Genomic DNA, 15,997 nt, shown 5'->3' on the forward strand with positions numbered 1-15,997 from the left:
ATTATGAAGCTCTAGCATGAGAACCCCTATCTGCTAGTGGATAATAATTTTGATTTTTAATGTATTTTCATTCGTTGTCAACACTCCCAGTGGGACAGAACTATTTGCGAGATCACTGTAAGTTCAAGGATGTTATTCCGAGCTGCTGGTGGAGAAAAATTCGGTCGCTGACGTCTCTTTGTGTGTAGTGAAAAACGTTATGTGTGGGGTTCGATTACCAGTCAGCACTGATCTCGTTGTCATACTATTTCGAGTTCAAACATGCTCACATGTCGCTGCTGGTGTAACAAACCCATATTCAATGTTCGTTTTCTCAAGAATATCACAGCGGTAGGTGCCGGGTTGGAGTCCTGGAAAAGAAAAAATTAATGTTACGTCTCTTCATTTCAGTTAAAATAATCTTGCTGCTGCCGAGAAAATCGATATGTCACAGTTGATTGTGGTCCGATAACAATCAGATTAGGTTCTGCGTTCGAATCCCTGTCCAACACAAAGCTTTACCTCACGGGATTTCAAGTAAGTTACTTGTGAAGAAGCAACATTTAACATCTCTCGTAGTTCGTTAACAGGGACAATAGATGCCGGGTAAGAATTCGCGTCCGCTAAAAATGTTTACGTTATGTAATTTAAATTTGATATTTCCTAATTGATACTGTCTAAAATCGAGGTATATCACTCTCTGTATGCCTAGTGAGGAATGACTGTTCGTTTCCGTCAGTCACGAAATCTTTGCTTAGTCTGCATGACCGGGGTTTGAATCCATATGCAGAACGAGACGATTCGTCGTGTCATTTGAAGTTTATACATATTCTCAACTAGCTGCTCGTGAATAACTTAAATTTTTAATGCCCTTTTGTGTTAAATAATAAGTACGGTATGTTACTTTGAAGAGGAAATCATGAACAGGACGAACTTACAACGTGCATTACCTATCTGACGTAATAATGAGAGTGGCAGGAATGTCATTTATTGTAATAAATGTGAGCTTACAAGCCTTAAGGACAGTCTTATTTGTGATAAGTTGTTCCCTGATATTTGTAGTATTGTGGTATTACTTTACATCTTGAGTTATTACGATACAGAGCAGTGTTTTCTAGTGGTGATTTGTTGGAACCATTTTCAATAGTCAAACGACTGTACCGAGGAGCGATTAGAGGACCTGCTAGACAGCTGCGTTATGAGGGTTGTATGCAAATCAGGTGAAATGCAATTCAGGTCGTTCGGATACTTTTGAGCACGACTGTACATAACATGTAGATAACACCGAATATTGGAGCATATGGGACTACTTATATTACATTCATAAAAATGTCCCAAAATGTATTAAAAAGATTAAGATAATTAAAAATTTGGCATATAGCGGTACGCGAATCCATTTTCTTCGACTGTAGTACTCATCTTTATCCTCTACGATGTGGCGAAGGCACAGCCGACTTTTGTGTCGGCTGTCACAGTATGTCTTGAAGATTTATATCCCTGCAGCGTCGTTAACTGACATTTAATTATAAGGGTGATGTGTTTGTGATAAATTTTCAATGTGCTGCTGCCTTGCAACATGATACTAGTTGACTTTAGGACCTTTGAAACAACGTATCACTATAAGACAGAAGTCAGTATGGCTTCTCAAAATTGTCGAAGATAAGAGTACAGCAGCGAACATCAGCAGAAATATACTCCACTTTGTGAGAGGAGTGCATTAAGCGCCAACGTGTACTGAGATGAGCTAGCGCCATTATGCGCTTTTTGTGCTTGTATTAAGCTAGGGATGACATACGCGTAAATATTGATAGCGCACGGAGGCAAATGAGTAACTTCCAACTAGCGCCAATTTCCTCCACTACAGGCAGCACAGTAAACGCTCCCTACACGATTAAACTTGTTTGTCAAATTCACTCTTCTGTATCCGCGGGTTTTTCGAACAAGCTCGTACACATATCGAGAAAGTTTGTCGATTTAGCGTCACTTTTGAAGCAGAGGCTGCTCATATTACGAAGTATTTTGACACAAGTGGGAGAGCCGGAGCTTCATTCTTTTTATTATATATCAGAATATATATATATATATATATATAGTACCGCTTGTATGTTACGCGTAGAATATCGATGTTCTTCTTAACCTCTTCCTGCGTATTATATAGTTTTTCTGACTGTCAGCAGCAAGCGGTTATGGAAGGATGGTGTACTAACTGGTAATCTGAGGATACTGTATTGCAAAGGCTACAACTTTGTTTCCAATCTTATAAAGCGTATTGTTTTGTCAGAGATGTATTGAAATATCCTCTTCCTAGTGAAGCCACCATTTAAAAGAGACTCTGGCAGTGTAGCGTTCCACCAGATTTCATTCGTTCAAGCCTTAGTGTTTTGAAAATTCAATGTTAATAACCAAATCTAAAAATAAGTTCGGCGGCTTTACACTAGCATTAAACCCATCATAGAAAAAAATTGTCTAACTAATGTAAGTCTTAATAATAATAACAGTACACTAAAACCTGGAAAATCTCGATCACATTCGTACCTGCGTATGGGTTAAATGTATGCACCGTGTGCCTATAAGCTTCAGTACAGTGTATCGTGGCGAGAGGATGCACGGTGACATCACAGCTCACAGCCACATGCCCACCACCCCTACCGTATATTCTAATATCCGTTATTGAACTGAAACTGCTTCGCGAAATCACGCAGTGGGACCTTGTGTAGAGGGATACATTCCTTAAATAGTTCATTGCCCAGTATTTCAAAATGTGCACACTCTGGAACTGCAAACTCACGACATCAAGCTCGGAGAATCAGGTTCCGCGCTTTTTAGTGATTTACACTATCTGATCAAAAGTCTCCGGACTCCTGTTTGTGGACGTTAATATGGGCTACGTCCAACCTTATTCTTGGTGATGACTTGAACTTTGCTGCAGACACTCAGTGAGATGTCTGAAAGTCTACGGAGGACTGGCAGTCCATTCTGCTTCAAGAGCCGAAACCAGAGAATGTGGTGACGTTGGACGTTGGATCTTGAATGAAGCCGACGTTCCATTGAGTTAAGGTTGGGAGTCTGGGTAGGCAGGAATGTGATTGCCCACAAACCATTGCCCCACAAAGCTGCTTTATGACAGGGTGCATTGTCAAACTTATATAATTTTCCTATTCAAACTGTTCCTCTACTGTACGCAGTACATAGTGCTCTACAGTTCGCTCACATGTTTCCGAAGATAACGTGTTCTTAAGTGCAATGTGGGAACCACACTCTATCCGAAAAAACACACCCAAACCTTAACGCCATCTTCTTTGTACTTCATTGTTGGCTCTACCAGTGATGGTAGGTAATGCTCTCTAGGTATTCGACAGTCCCAAACTTTTCCATCGCATTCCCACAACGTATAGCGCGATTATCATTCCATATCACTCATTCCAATCATCCGCTGTCCAATGGCGCCGCTCTTTACACCATCTCACCTACTCGACCATTAGACCCCATTCTGTTTTAACTGCAACTGCCCTCTGCAATGCTCGGCGATCCCTGTACGTCAGAACACGAGGTCTGCCTGATATTGGTTTAGTTGTGGTTGTTTCTTCACTTTTCCACTTCACAGTAACATCATCTACAGTCAGGAAAGATTATAACAGTTGAAATGTCCCTAATGTATTTGTTACTCCGGTGACACCCAATGATTATTTCACATTCGAAGTCACTGAACTCTCCTGGCTGTCCAATTTACTATTAATGCTTCTCTACTGACAACACAATACTCCCTGCCTCCTTTTATACTGGCGGGCCCGTTCTCGCGACATCCAGTTGTCAATTCAGCATTATACTGAAGTATTCGGATACTTTCGACCAATAATGTACACCTGCAATTCTCCTTACGAGTGAATATCTACAAGAAGCCGCAAAGCTTCACATACCTCTCTCGATCACAGCATTTCGTACATGGATGTTGCTCGGATAACACATTCTAGCATTCATTATTGGGATGGAAAATGACATGTTCTGTACTGTTTAAAGATTAAACTAAAAGTCAAAGCGTGACCTCTCATACAGGACTTCACCTCAGTTATATGGGGTTGCTAAGACAGAATTAGTCTCCATAATCTTGCAAACTCCCAGAAAAATGATTGCATATTAATATCATCGTCTGAAATGTCCATATTGTGATATTAATTGACTGAAGAAGTCATGCTTCGTGATAAAAGTAGTTTTCATTAGATACATATACCTTTTTCTCCATTTATCTGTGGTGGTTTCATTGAAATCTCACAGGGGAATTGAATAAGTGTACCTGAATATCTGGTCAGGTGAACAAATGATTGTTCACTCTAGTAATTATTTGAAGGAGCAGTTTTGTGACATTAGTAATGGGAAAAGTAATAATATAATTACAGCCGTCATACAAGTATTTTTCGTTTTTCCATATAGTTCCCAGTTCCCTCCTTTGCATTATGAATCTGCTTTCTTTCGCAGTAATAAGCGAAATTTCAGATACCATCTGTCGCAAGATTCAGAGTTCTGGATGGAAATGATTCGTACCGCTACTACAATTTTGACCGACTGTTCCCAAACACGTTTTCAAGCTGATCCGAACGTTAAAACTAAATACACTACTGGCCATTAAAATTGCTACACCAAGATGATGGTAAACGGGTATTCATTGGACAAATATACAGAGTGTTACAAAAAGGTACGGCCAAACTTTCAGGAAACATTCCTCACACACAAATACAGAAAAGATGTTATGTGGACATGTGTCCGGAAACGCTTAATTTCCATGTTAGAGCTCATTTTAGTTTCGTTAGTATGTACTGTACTTCCTCGATTCAGCGCCAGTTGGCCCAATTGAAGGAAGGTAATGTTGACTTCGGTGCTTGTGTTGACATGCGACTCATTGGTCTACAGTACTAGCATCAAGCACATCAGTACGTAGCATCAGCAGGTTAGTGTTCACCACGAACGTGGTTTTGCAGTCAGTGCAATGTTTACAAATGCGGAGTTGGCAGTTGCCCATTTGATGTATGGATTAGCACGGGGCAATAGCCGTGGCGCGGTACGTTTGTATCGAGACAGATTTCCAGAACGAAGGTGTCCCGACAGGAAGACGTTCGAAGCAATTGATTGGCGTCTTAGGGAGCACGGAACATTCCAGCCTATGACTCGCGACTGGGGAAGACCTAGAACGACGAGGACACCTGCAATGGACGAGGCAATTCTTCGTGCAGTTGACGATAACCCTAATGTCAGCGTCAGCGAAGTTGCTGCTGTTCAAGGTAACGTTGACCACGTCACTGTATGGAGACTGCTACAGGAGAACCAGTTGTTTCCGTACCATGTACAGCGTGTGCAGGCATTATCAGCAGCTGATTGGCCTCCACAAGTACACTTCTGCGAATGGTTCATCCAACAATGTGGTAATCCTCATTTCAGAGCAAATGTTCTCTTTACGGATGAAGCTTCATTCCAACGTGATCAAATTGTAAATTTTCACAATCAACATGTGTGGGCTCACGAAATCCGCACGCAATTGTGCAATCACGTCATCAACACAGATTTTATGTGAACGTTTGGGCAGGCATTGTTGGTGATTTCTTGATTGGGCCCCATGTTCTTCCACCTACGCTCAATGGAGCTTGTTATCATGATTTCATACGGGATACGTTTGGGCAGGCATTGTTGGTGATTTCTTGATTGGGCCCCATGTTCTTCCACCTACGCTCAATGGAGCATGTTATCATGATTTCATACGGGATACTCTACCTGTGCTGCTAGAACATGTGCCTTTACAAGTGCGACACAACATGTGGTTCATGCACGATGGAGCTCCTGCACATTTCAGTCGAAATGTTCGTACGCTTCTCAACAACAGATTCGGTGACCGATGGATTGGTAGAGGTGGACCAATTCCATGGCCTCCACTCTCTCCTGACCTCAACCCTCTTGCTTTCATTTATGGGGGCATTTGAAAGCTCTTGTCTACGCAACCCCGGTACCAAATGTAGAGACTCTTCGTGCTCGTATTGTGGACGGCTGTGATACAATACGCCATTCTCCAGGGCTGCATCAGCACATCAGGGATTCCATGCGACGGAGGGTGGATGCATGTATCCTCGCTAACGGAGGACATTTTGAACATTTCCTGTAACAAAGTGTTTGAAGTCACGTTGGTACGTTCTGTTGCTGTGTGTTTCCATTCCATGATTAATGTGATTTGAAGAGAAGTAATAAAATGAGCTCTAAAATGGAAAGTAAGCGTTTCCGGACACATGTCCACATAACATATTTTCTTTCTTTGTGTGTGAGGAATGTTTCCTGAAAGTTTGGCCGTACCTTTTTGTAACACCCTGTAGGGGTGCATAGATCCTGAGAAATCAGTACCCAAAACAACCACCTCTGGCCGTAATAACGGCCTTGATACGCCTGAGCATTGAGTCAAACAAAACTGGTTGGCGTGTACAGGTACAGCTGTTCGTGCAGCTTCAACACGATACCACAGTTCATCAAGAGTAGTGATTGACGTATTGTGACGAGCCAGTTGCTCAGCCATCATTGACCAGACGATTTCAGTTGGTGAGAGATCTGGAGAATGTGCTGGCCAGGGCAACAGTCGAACATTTTCTGTATCCAGAAAGGCCCGTACAGGACCTGCAAAATGCGGTATCCATTATCCTGCTGAAATGTAGGGTTTCGCAGGGATCGAATGAAGATTAGAGCCACGGGTCGTAACACATCTGAAATTTAACGTCCACTGTTCAAAGTGCCGTCAATGCGAACAAGAGGTGATCGAAACGTATAACCAATGGCACCCCATACCATCACGCCGGGTGGCACACACAGCAACAGTATGGCGATGACGAATACACGCTTCCAATGTGCGTTCACCGCGATGTCGCCAAACACGGATGCGACCATCATGATGCTGTAAACAGAACCTGGATCCATCCGAAAAAATGATGTTTTACCATTCGTGCACCCAGGTTCGTCGTTGAGTACACCATCGCAGGCGCTCCTGTCTGTGATACAGCGTCCGAGCTGATAGTCCATGCTGCTGCAAACGTCGTCGAACTGTTCTTGCAGATGGTTGTTGTCTTGCAAACGTCCCCATCTGTTGACTCAGGGATCAAGACGTGGCTGCACGATCCGTTACAGCCATGCGGATAAGATGCCTGTCATCTCGACTGCTAGTGTTACACGAGGCCGTTGGGATCCAGCAGGGCGTTCCGCATTACCCTCCTGAACCCACCGATTCCATATTCTGCTAACAGTCATTGGATCTCGACCAACGCGACCAGCTATGTCGGGATACGATAAACCGCAATCGCGATAGGCTACAATCCGACCTTTATCAAAGTCGGAAACGTGATGGTACGCATTTCTCCTCCTTACACGAGGCATCACAACAACGTATCACCAGGCAACGCCGGTCAACTGCTGTTTGTGTATGAGAAATCGGCTGGAAACTTTCCTCATGTCAGCACGTTGTAGGTGTCGCCACCGTCGCCAACCTTGTGTGAATGCTCTGAGAAGCTAATCATTCGCATATCACAGCATCTTCTTCCTGTTTGTTAAATTTTACGTCTGTAGCACGTCATCTTCGTGGTGTAGCAATTTTAATGGCCAGTAGTGTACATTCCTCGGAAGCGACGCTCCAAAAATAACTGCAGTTCCCAGTAGTGCATGTCATCACGATCTGAACCTGAATGGCGTTTTTAAGGCTATTTTCAGCTTTTCAAAAGCGATGGGCGATACACTTTCGGTGATTTACCAAGCGGAATTGAATTGTGACCATGACTCTTTCCGCTGTTTTCAATATTTAGAGAATGACTAAGGAATACATGTAGCGAAGAAATACCATCAACGCCCGATGAACTGCGGCCGCAACCGTCTGTCGCCATGGCTGGATTTGCCTTGTAGATGCAAGCCTCTTTTCAGAAATGTTACAGCAACTCTAAGCTATGCTAGCGTGAGCTGAACGCCGGTGGTTGGCCAGGATCAGCAAAAAGCGACTCACAGGTACCTCACCTGTCGCTGTGGCCATAAAAGCCATTTATTCACCGACTGAAAAACCTGCTCGAAAACTTCAGTCGATTGCTGAAGAGTTTGTTCGGTATCAGATTTTTACTTCTCTGAGTGCTACAATTACTTCTGGCAGTAATGACTCACTGGAATGAAATTTGCATTATTGAGAGGAGGTAGCATTCGATACCAAATGTTTCCTAACTACTATATTAATCACGAAACGAATAATTCGATACAGAATCACATCCCGTAACTAGAACCAAGACCAAAGAGATACCAAAAGTCTGGTATCTACCAGCTCCACTGGGAAGATTGTGACAAAAGCTGCATCAGATCGACTGGTAGGACATATGACTGGCAGAAGATATGAAGAGCGCAACAGGACATGGACACACAATGTAGCCATTCAACAATTGCAGGATATCATAGACCAAGCACAATAGAAAAAGATATTAACGTGATATGAATGTCATAAAACGGTAAAAACATACACCTTCTCCCTTTTCAAGAAAACATGAACATACACAAAACACTAACAAATAGTAAACATTTACCTTATGATCAGATAAAATATTGAGTACCAGACACTACATAAAATAACTGAAAAAACAGAGAAAAAAATTCGTCCCCCTCCCCCCCACTCGCTGCTATCTACACTCCTGGAAATGGAAAAAAGAACACATTGACACCGGTGTGTCAGACCCACCATACTTGCTCCGGACACTGCGAGAGGGCTGTACAAGCAATGATCACACGCACGGCACAGCGGACACACCAGGAACCGCGGTGTTGGCCGTCGAATGGCGCTAGCTGCGCAGCATTTGTGCACCGCCGCCGTCAGTGTCAGCCAGTTTGCCGTGGCATACGGAGCTCCATCGCAGTCTTTACACTGGTAGCATGCCACGACAGCGTGGACGTGAACCGTATGTGCAGTTGACGGACTTTGAGCGAGGGCGTATAGTGGGCATGCGGGAGGCCGGGTGGACGTACCGCCGAATTGCTCAACACGTGGGGCGTGAGGTCTCCACAGTACATCGATGTTGTCGCCAGTGGTCGGCGGGAGGTGCACGTGCCCGTCGACCTGGGACCGGACCGCAGCGACGCACGGATGCACGCCAAGACCGTAGGATCCTACGCAGTGCCGTAGGGGACCGCACCGCCACTTCCCAGCAAATTAGGGACACTGTTGCTCCTGGGGTATCGGCGAGGACCATTCGCAACCGTCTCCATGAAGCTGGGCTACGGTCCCGCACACCGTTAGGCCGTCTTCCGCTCACGCCCCAACATCGTGCAGCCCGCCTCCAGTGGTGTCGCGACAGGCGTGAATGGAGGGACGAATGGAGACGTGTCTTCAGCAATGAGAGTCGCTTCTGCCTTGGTGCCAATTATGGTCGTATCCGTGTTTGGCGCCGTGCAGGTGAGCGCCACAGTCAGGACTGCATATGACCGAGGCACACAGGGCCAACACCCGGCATCATGGTGTGGGGAGCGATCTCCTACACTGGCCGTACACCACTGGTGATCGTCGAGGGGACACTGAATAGTGCACGGTACATCCAAACCGTCATCGAACCCATCGTTCTACCATTCCTAGACCGGCAAGGGAACTTGCTGTTCCAACAGGACAATGCACGTCCGCATGTATCCCGTGCCACCCAACGTGCTCTAGAAGGTGTAAGTCAACTACCCTGGCCAGCAAGATCTCCGTATCTGTCCCCCCTTGAGCATGTTTGGGACTGGATGAAGCGTCGTCTCACGCGGTCTGCACGTTCAGCACGAACGCTGGTCCAACTGAGGCGCCAGGTGGAAATGGCATGGCAAGCCGTTCCACAGGACTACATCCAGCATCTCTACGATCGTCTCCATGGGAGAATAGCAGCCTGCATTGCTGCGAAAGGTGGATATACACTGTACTAGTGCCGACATTGTGCATGCTCTGTTGCCTGTGTCTATGTGCCTGTGGTTCTGTCAGTGCGATCATGTGATGTATCTGACCCCAGGAATGTGTCAATAAAGTTTCCCCTTCCTGGGACAATGAATTCACGGTGTTCTTATTTCAATTTCCAGGAGTGTAATCCCCCTCCCCTTCACTTCTATTTTGCTTACTCCTTTAGTTCTCTTACATATCAAGTACACGTATAGAAGCATAGTTAGATAACACTTTGCATTGAATGTTAGCATTTCTGCTGCTGTGGCCCCTACTACATCCCCCCCCCCCCCCCCCCCGAACGTCCAGGAAAGGTAAGAAGCACAAGAAGAAAACAATACGTAAACAGAAAAGGGAAAGAAACTGAAACGTATTTTACGCAAGTGACAGCTTCAAAACATTGTGAAGTGTCCTTACGATCAAAATAGGTAAAATGGCAGCCAGTGAAAGAAGTCTGCACTAATTTGAAACTTGTTTGTTTCGCCATAAGCAGTGTCACGGGAAAGAAGCACACAGAGATGCACCTGATGGTTTTGTGTATACGTCAAGAGCTGCAAGGTAATTGTTGGTTGCCGGAGTGTGTCCTGGTGCTGAAGTGATGAATGTTAAATGGCTCTGAGCACTATGGGACTCAATTGCTGTGGTCATAAGTCCCCTAGAACTTAGAACTACTTAAACCTAACTAACCTAAGGACATCACACACATCCATGTCCGAGGCAGGATTCGAACCTGCAACCGTAGCGGTCGTGCGGTTCCAGACTGTAGCGCCTTTAACCGCTCGGCCAGATGTGCAAATTCAACTCGGCTATACAAGTTCAGCAGAAGCAGATGAAAAAAACCAACGAACTCTTCTCAACAGCGCAGTGTTGATTGTTACACTGCAGGCAATTTTAATTCATGAAATGTCATGAAGAAGTAAAATCATGAAGAATACAATAACAATTTGTGAACGTCATAAAAGAAAAATCGGCATAAATATTCTCAATCTCATTTTCGCTATAAAATGCTTTTGAAAAAAATATGAATTTTTCCCACTCATTTATAATGTTGTAAAGTAATTATTTTGAGTCAAAAATACCAGTTTTGCATTACATTTACTTAAAATCAGCGATCAATTTAAATATTTAAGTGTCGTCATTACTTTTTGAGCTTGAGAGTAGAGCTGGGTCTATCTAAAAATTTCTCGCATTTTGTACAGACAAGTATTGCCCACTTTGATTGTACATTCCTTAAGTACAATGACCATGAAATTTTTTGAACATTTAGGATGGGTGTCATGGAGAAAATAATTTCTAAATAACCAAAAAATTTCAGATTTTTTCATCTTTATGTACAAATAGTTTGACAGTTACCAGTCCTTCCACTTTGAATTTCTTAAGACAGTTAACATCCTGTGACCGTTCTTATCGTCGAAACATAATTTTGATTCTCGCAAAAAGTTACAAATTTTCATAGTTTATTTTTCCAAGAAAAATAAAAAATCTCATGAATTTGTGTGTATTTACCATGTCTCTTAGTATTGGGAACAAAGTATTTATTGAAAATAAATTCTGATCTCTACCACTTTTGGTTTCTTTATTACAATTTTTCAGTTATCCCTTTCGTTACGACATTTTCACAAATACTCTCATTTAGAGAGGTCTGTAGCGTTTTAACAAATCATCAGAAAATCAAAATATTGTAGTTTTGGAGAGGTATCATGTGGAACTTCGACCGATATTTTTTTCAGCAAACTTTGAAGTAATGATGTGACACATTCACACTTGACTTGTATGATTTGAGATGAAATCGCCCAGAGCCGGCCGGAGTGGCCGAGCGGTTAAAGGCGCTACAGTCTGGAACCGCACGACCGCTACGGTCGCAGGTTCGGATCCTGCCTCGGGCATGGATGTGTGTGATGTCCTTAGGTTAGTTAGGTTTAAGTAGTTCTAAGTTCTAGGGGACTTATGACCACAGCAGTTGAGTCCCGTGGTGCTCAGAGCCATTTGAACCATTTTTGAAATCGCCCAGACGGCGTTTCCTGGTGTGAGCGAAAGTCGGTCACAAAATACCTTAATGAAAGCAATATCCTTTGTAACGAACACTTTTTCGAGCTAGAATGCAAGCCAAATTGTAAATTATTTCATTACAGGACACTGCTGAGGTGTTTACATCGATAAAACGAAACGCACTTGGTGAAAAAATGCGCATTTTCTTGTAGCTGCAAAGATGAATTAAAATACCTTCGATAAATATTCCCGACACTTTCGACTAAGTTCGACGAACATTCTGCTGGGTTCTGAACAATGCTACCACCTACACCTTTGACACGAATACGCCTGCTTCGACAGAAAGCATGCGACGCAGTAAGTGAGAGATAAAAATTGCTCAAAAACGTTTGTGGGCCTAGATTCAAGGGGAGCAGAGAGTGAAAGCACAAGCGCCGGCCGCTGAGGGCGCGACTGCTACGGTCGCAGGTTCGAATCCTGCGTCGCGCATGGATATGTGTGTTGTCCTTAGGTTACTTATGTTTAAGTAGTTCTAAGTTATAGGGGACTGATGACCTCAGATATTAAGTTCCATAGTGCTGAGAGCCATTTGAACCATTTGAAAGCACAAGCCTTAAGAAAAGTAACCGCACAATAAGAACACGTCATATCCAAAACATAAACAGTTTGTTTTAAGGTGTACATCTGTGATAGCAAAAATGCTTAATATGCTTTGACCCGTATGTGCTAACGTTCTTTGATCCTACTCTGCATGCCGCCCACGAGGTGCTCTTGAGGTCGCTGTACAAGCCTGTCCCAGTCTTCGACAGCAGCGCTTCTTACGTTATCCAGTACGCGAGAGGTGACGGTGAGGGTGTGGGGGAAGAGGGTCCTGTGGTGACGCAGTGAAAGTTTCAAAAGGTCCCAAGTGTACCTAATGGAGCTCACGTTGTTATGACCAGAAGAAGTTACTATTCTCCGGCCGTAGCTGCGGGTTTTTTGATTGCTCTCGGGCATGGCTCATCTGAATTAAAACATATGAAATATTAGTTCTCTTTATTACACGATATACAGGGGCGATGTTCTTGAGGACAATATTATGGAAATGGAAGAGGACGTAGCTGAAGATGAAATAGGAGATATGATACTGCATGAAGAGTTTGACAGAGCACTGAAAGACCTAAGTCGAAACAAGGCCTCGGGAGTAGACAACATTCCATTAGAACTACTGACAGCCTTGAGAGAGCCAGTCCTGACAAAACTCTACCATCTGGTGAGCAAGATGTATGAAACAGGCGAAATTCCCTCAGACTTCAAGAAGAATATAATAATTCCAATCCCAAAGAAAGCAGGTGTTGACAGATGTGAAAATTACCGAACTATCAGTTTAATAACTCACAGCTGCAAAATACTAGCGATAATTCTTTACAAACGAATGGAAAAACTGGTAGAAACCGACCTCGGGGAAGATCAGTTTGGATTCCGTAGAAATGTTGAACACGTGAGGCAATACTGACCCTACGACTTAGAAGAAAAGATTAAGGAAAGGCACACCTACGTTTCTAGCATTTGTAGACTTAGAGAAAGCTTTTCACAATGTTGAGTGGAGTACTCTCTTTCAAATTCTAAAGGTGGCAGGGGTAAAATTCAGAGAGCGAAAGGCTATTTACAATTTGTACAGAAACCAGATGGGAGTTATAAGAGTCGAGGGACATGAAAGGGAAGCAGTGGTTGGGAATGGCGTGAGACAGGGTTGTAGCCTCTCCCCGTTGCTATTCAATCTGTATATTGAGCAAGCAGTAAAGGAAACGAAAGAAAAGTTCGGAGTAGGTATTAAAATCGATGGAGAAGAAATAAAAACTTTGAGGTTCGCTGATGACATTGTAATTCTGTCAGAGACAGCAAAGGACTTGGAAGAGCAGTTGAACGGAATGGACAGTGTCTTGAAAGGAGAGTATAAGATGAACATCAACAAAAGCAAAACGATGATAATGGAATGTAGTCGAATTAAGTCGGGTGATGCTGGGGGAATTAGATTAGAAAATGAGACACTTAAAGTAGTAAAGGAGTTTTGCTATTTGGGGAGCAAAATAACTGATGATGGTCGAAGTAGAGAGGATATAAAATGTAGACTGGCAATGGTAACGAAAGCGTTTCTGAAGAAGAGAAATTTGTTAACATCCAGTATTGATTTCAGTGTCAGGAAGTCGTTTCTGAAAGTATTTGTATGGAGTGTAGTCATGTATGGAAGTGAAACAAGGACGATAAATAGTTTAGACAAGAAGAGAATAGAAGCTTTCGAAATGTGGTGTTACAGAAGAATGCTGAAGATTAGATGGGTAGATCACATAACTAATGAGGAGGTATTGAATAGAATTGGGGAGAGGAGAAATTTGTGGCACAACTTGACTAGAAGAAGGGATCGGTTCGTAGGACATGTTCTGAGGCATCAAGGGATCACCAATTTAGTATTGGAGGGCAGCGTGGAGGGTAAAAATCGTAGAGGGAGACCAAGAGATGAATACGCTAAGCATATTCAGAAGGATGTAGGCTGCAGTAGGTACTGGGAGATGAAGAAGCTTGCACAGGATAGAGTAGCATGGAGAGCTGCATCAAACCAGTCTCAGGACTGAAGACCACAACAACAACAACATCAAAGATTTGCTTAACTTGAGACAGTCCTTTGCTGTAGGAGTGTCTGTCATTGACTATTAAAGCATCACTTGATACACTGATTAATAAACTCTTCTCTTGACATGCAATTTTCAAAATTTACAAAAGTACATTTCCATCTGAGACTTGACTAGCTCTTTAATTCTACTCGATGATGTTGACTCCTTCAGCTGAGGTCAGAGCACTGCCATGCTCAGCTTCGTATTGAACGTGCGAGGGCACTACAGTGCCGAGAGAGAGGGGAGTATTCTTAAGTCTCTCCCATTCGTCGTTCGGATTGCAGTGAGACATTGCTAGTGTCTCTGGTGTCCATGCGCTTTGCCCACTTTGGTGTGGCGCCTTGATCTTTGGACGATACCACAAATGTTAGCATATACTGCATGAATTCAATTTGGCTAATTCCTGCCACCTCGAAGTTATTTACGGGTTGGGTGTGCTGCGATCATGCAGCATAATCTTGATAGACACACTGGTAGCAGAAATATTAATTGTACAGTTAGATAACAGGTTTCAGTATCTTTTATATACACTGAGCAGCCCTTAAATTACTTTAGGTAGCGCTGTCTTGCATCCTTACGTGACACCAACTCAAAAACAAGACAGTAACTTACTTGCTGAACCCGTAGAACAGAGTGCCTGAGACGTGCAGTGGTAACTGGCACCCTCCAAATTTTCAAAGACGATAGTAAGGAGACAGGCAAATCCTGAACGTCTCTGTGGAGGAAACCCCACACAATTAATCTTGGTTCAGTTCAAGTTCCAGGTGTTGCCTTGCCCACTTACTTTGTGCACCTTGGCGATCGTGGGAGAGGAGGCGGGGTTAATCATACCAAACACCTAGAGGCCAACTTGGTAGATTGTGCATTGTCTGATTCGATACATCCAACCTAGTCACTTCTAGAGAGGCTGTACATAGTTCAGTTGTATTCTCTTACGAATCAGTTGCTATTAGGGATCACTACAAGGCAGATGTTCAATTTTTCGTATTTCATGGCAGTGGTTGGAAGTTCAAGCACCAACAGTATGGTGCACGCCGATTCGGTGGCCAGCTTATCGTTCCGACACACTTTTTGTTGAAAAATGACACTGCGTTCACCATTTAAACTTGATATGATCCCTCGTGGAATGTTACCAAACTTAAAAATGTGCACAAGCTGCTTGTCCCTTTCACAACTGGAGACACAACACATTCTACTGAACTGCTCTGAGAACACAAGCGACCTTTAATATCATTCCGTAGGTGACTGTGTTGCGATTTGCTGCGGGAAAGAGTATTGAGGAAGAGGCTCTTAATCAAAAAACCGCGATGATATAAGCCTTTTTTTGAGCTTTTAACACTGACGTCTGTGGAAAGCCCAAGAGGGACATATGCCACAAAAATGAAATCATTCCCACACAGCAACTATGTAACAACATGAAAACGATCCACAC

Source organism: Schistocerca cancellata, chromosome 1, assembly GCF_023864275.1.
Source record: "Schistocerca cancellata isolate TAMUIC-IGC-003103 chromosome 1, iqSchCanc2.1, whole genome shotgun sequence".
Taxonomy (NCBI): domain Eukaryota; kingdom Metazoa; phylum Arthropoda; class Insecta; order Orthoptera; family Acrididae; genus Schistocerca; species Schistocerca cancellata.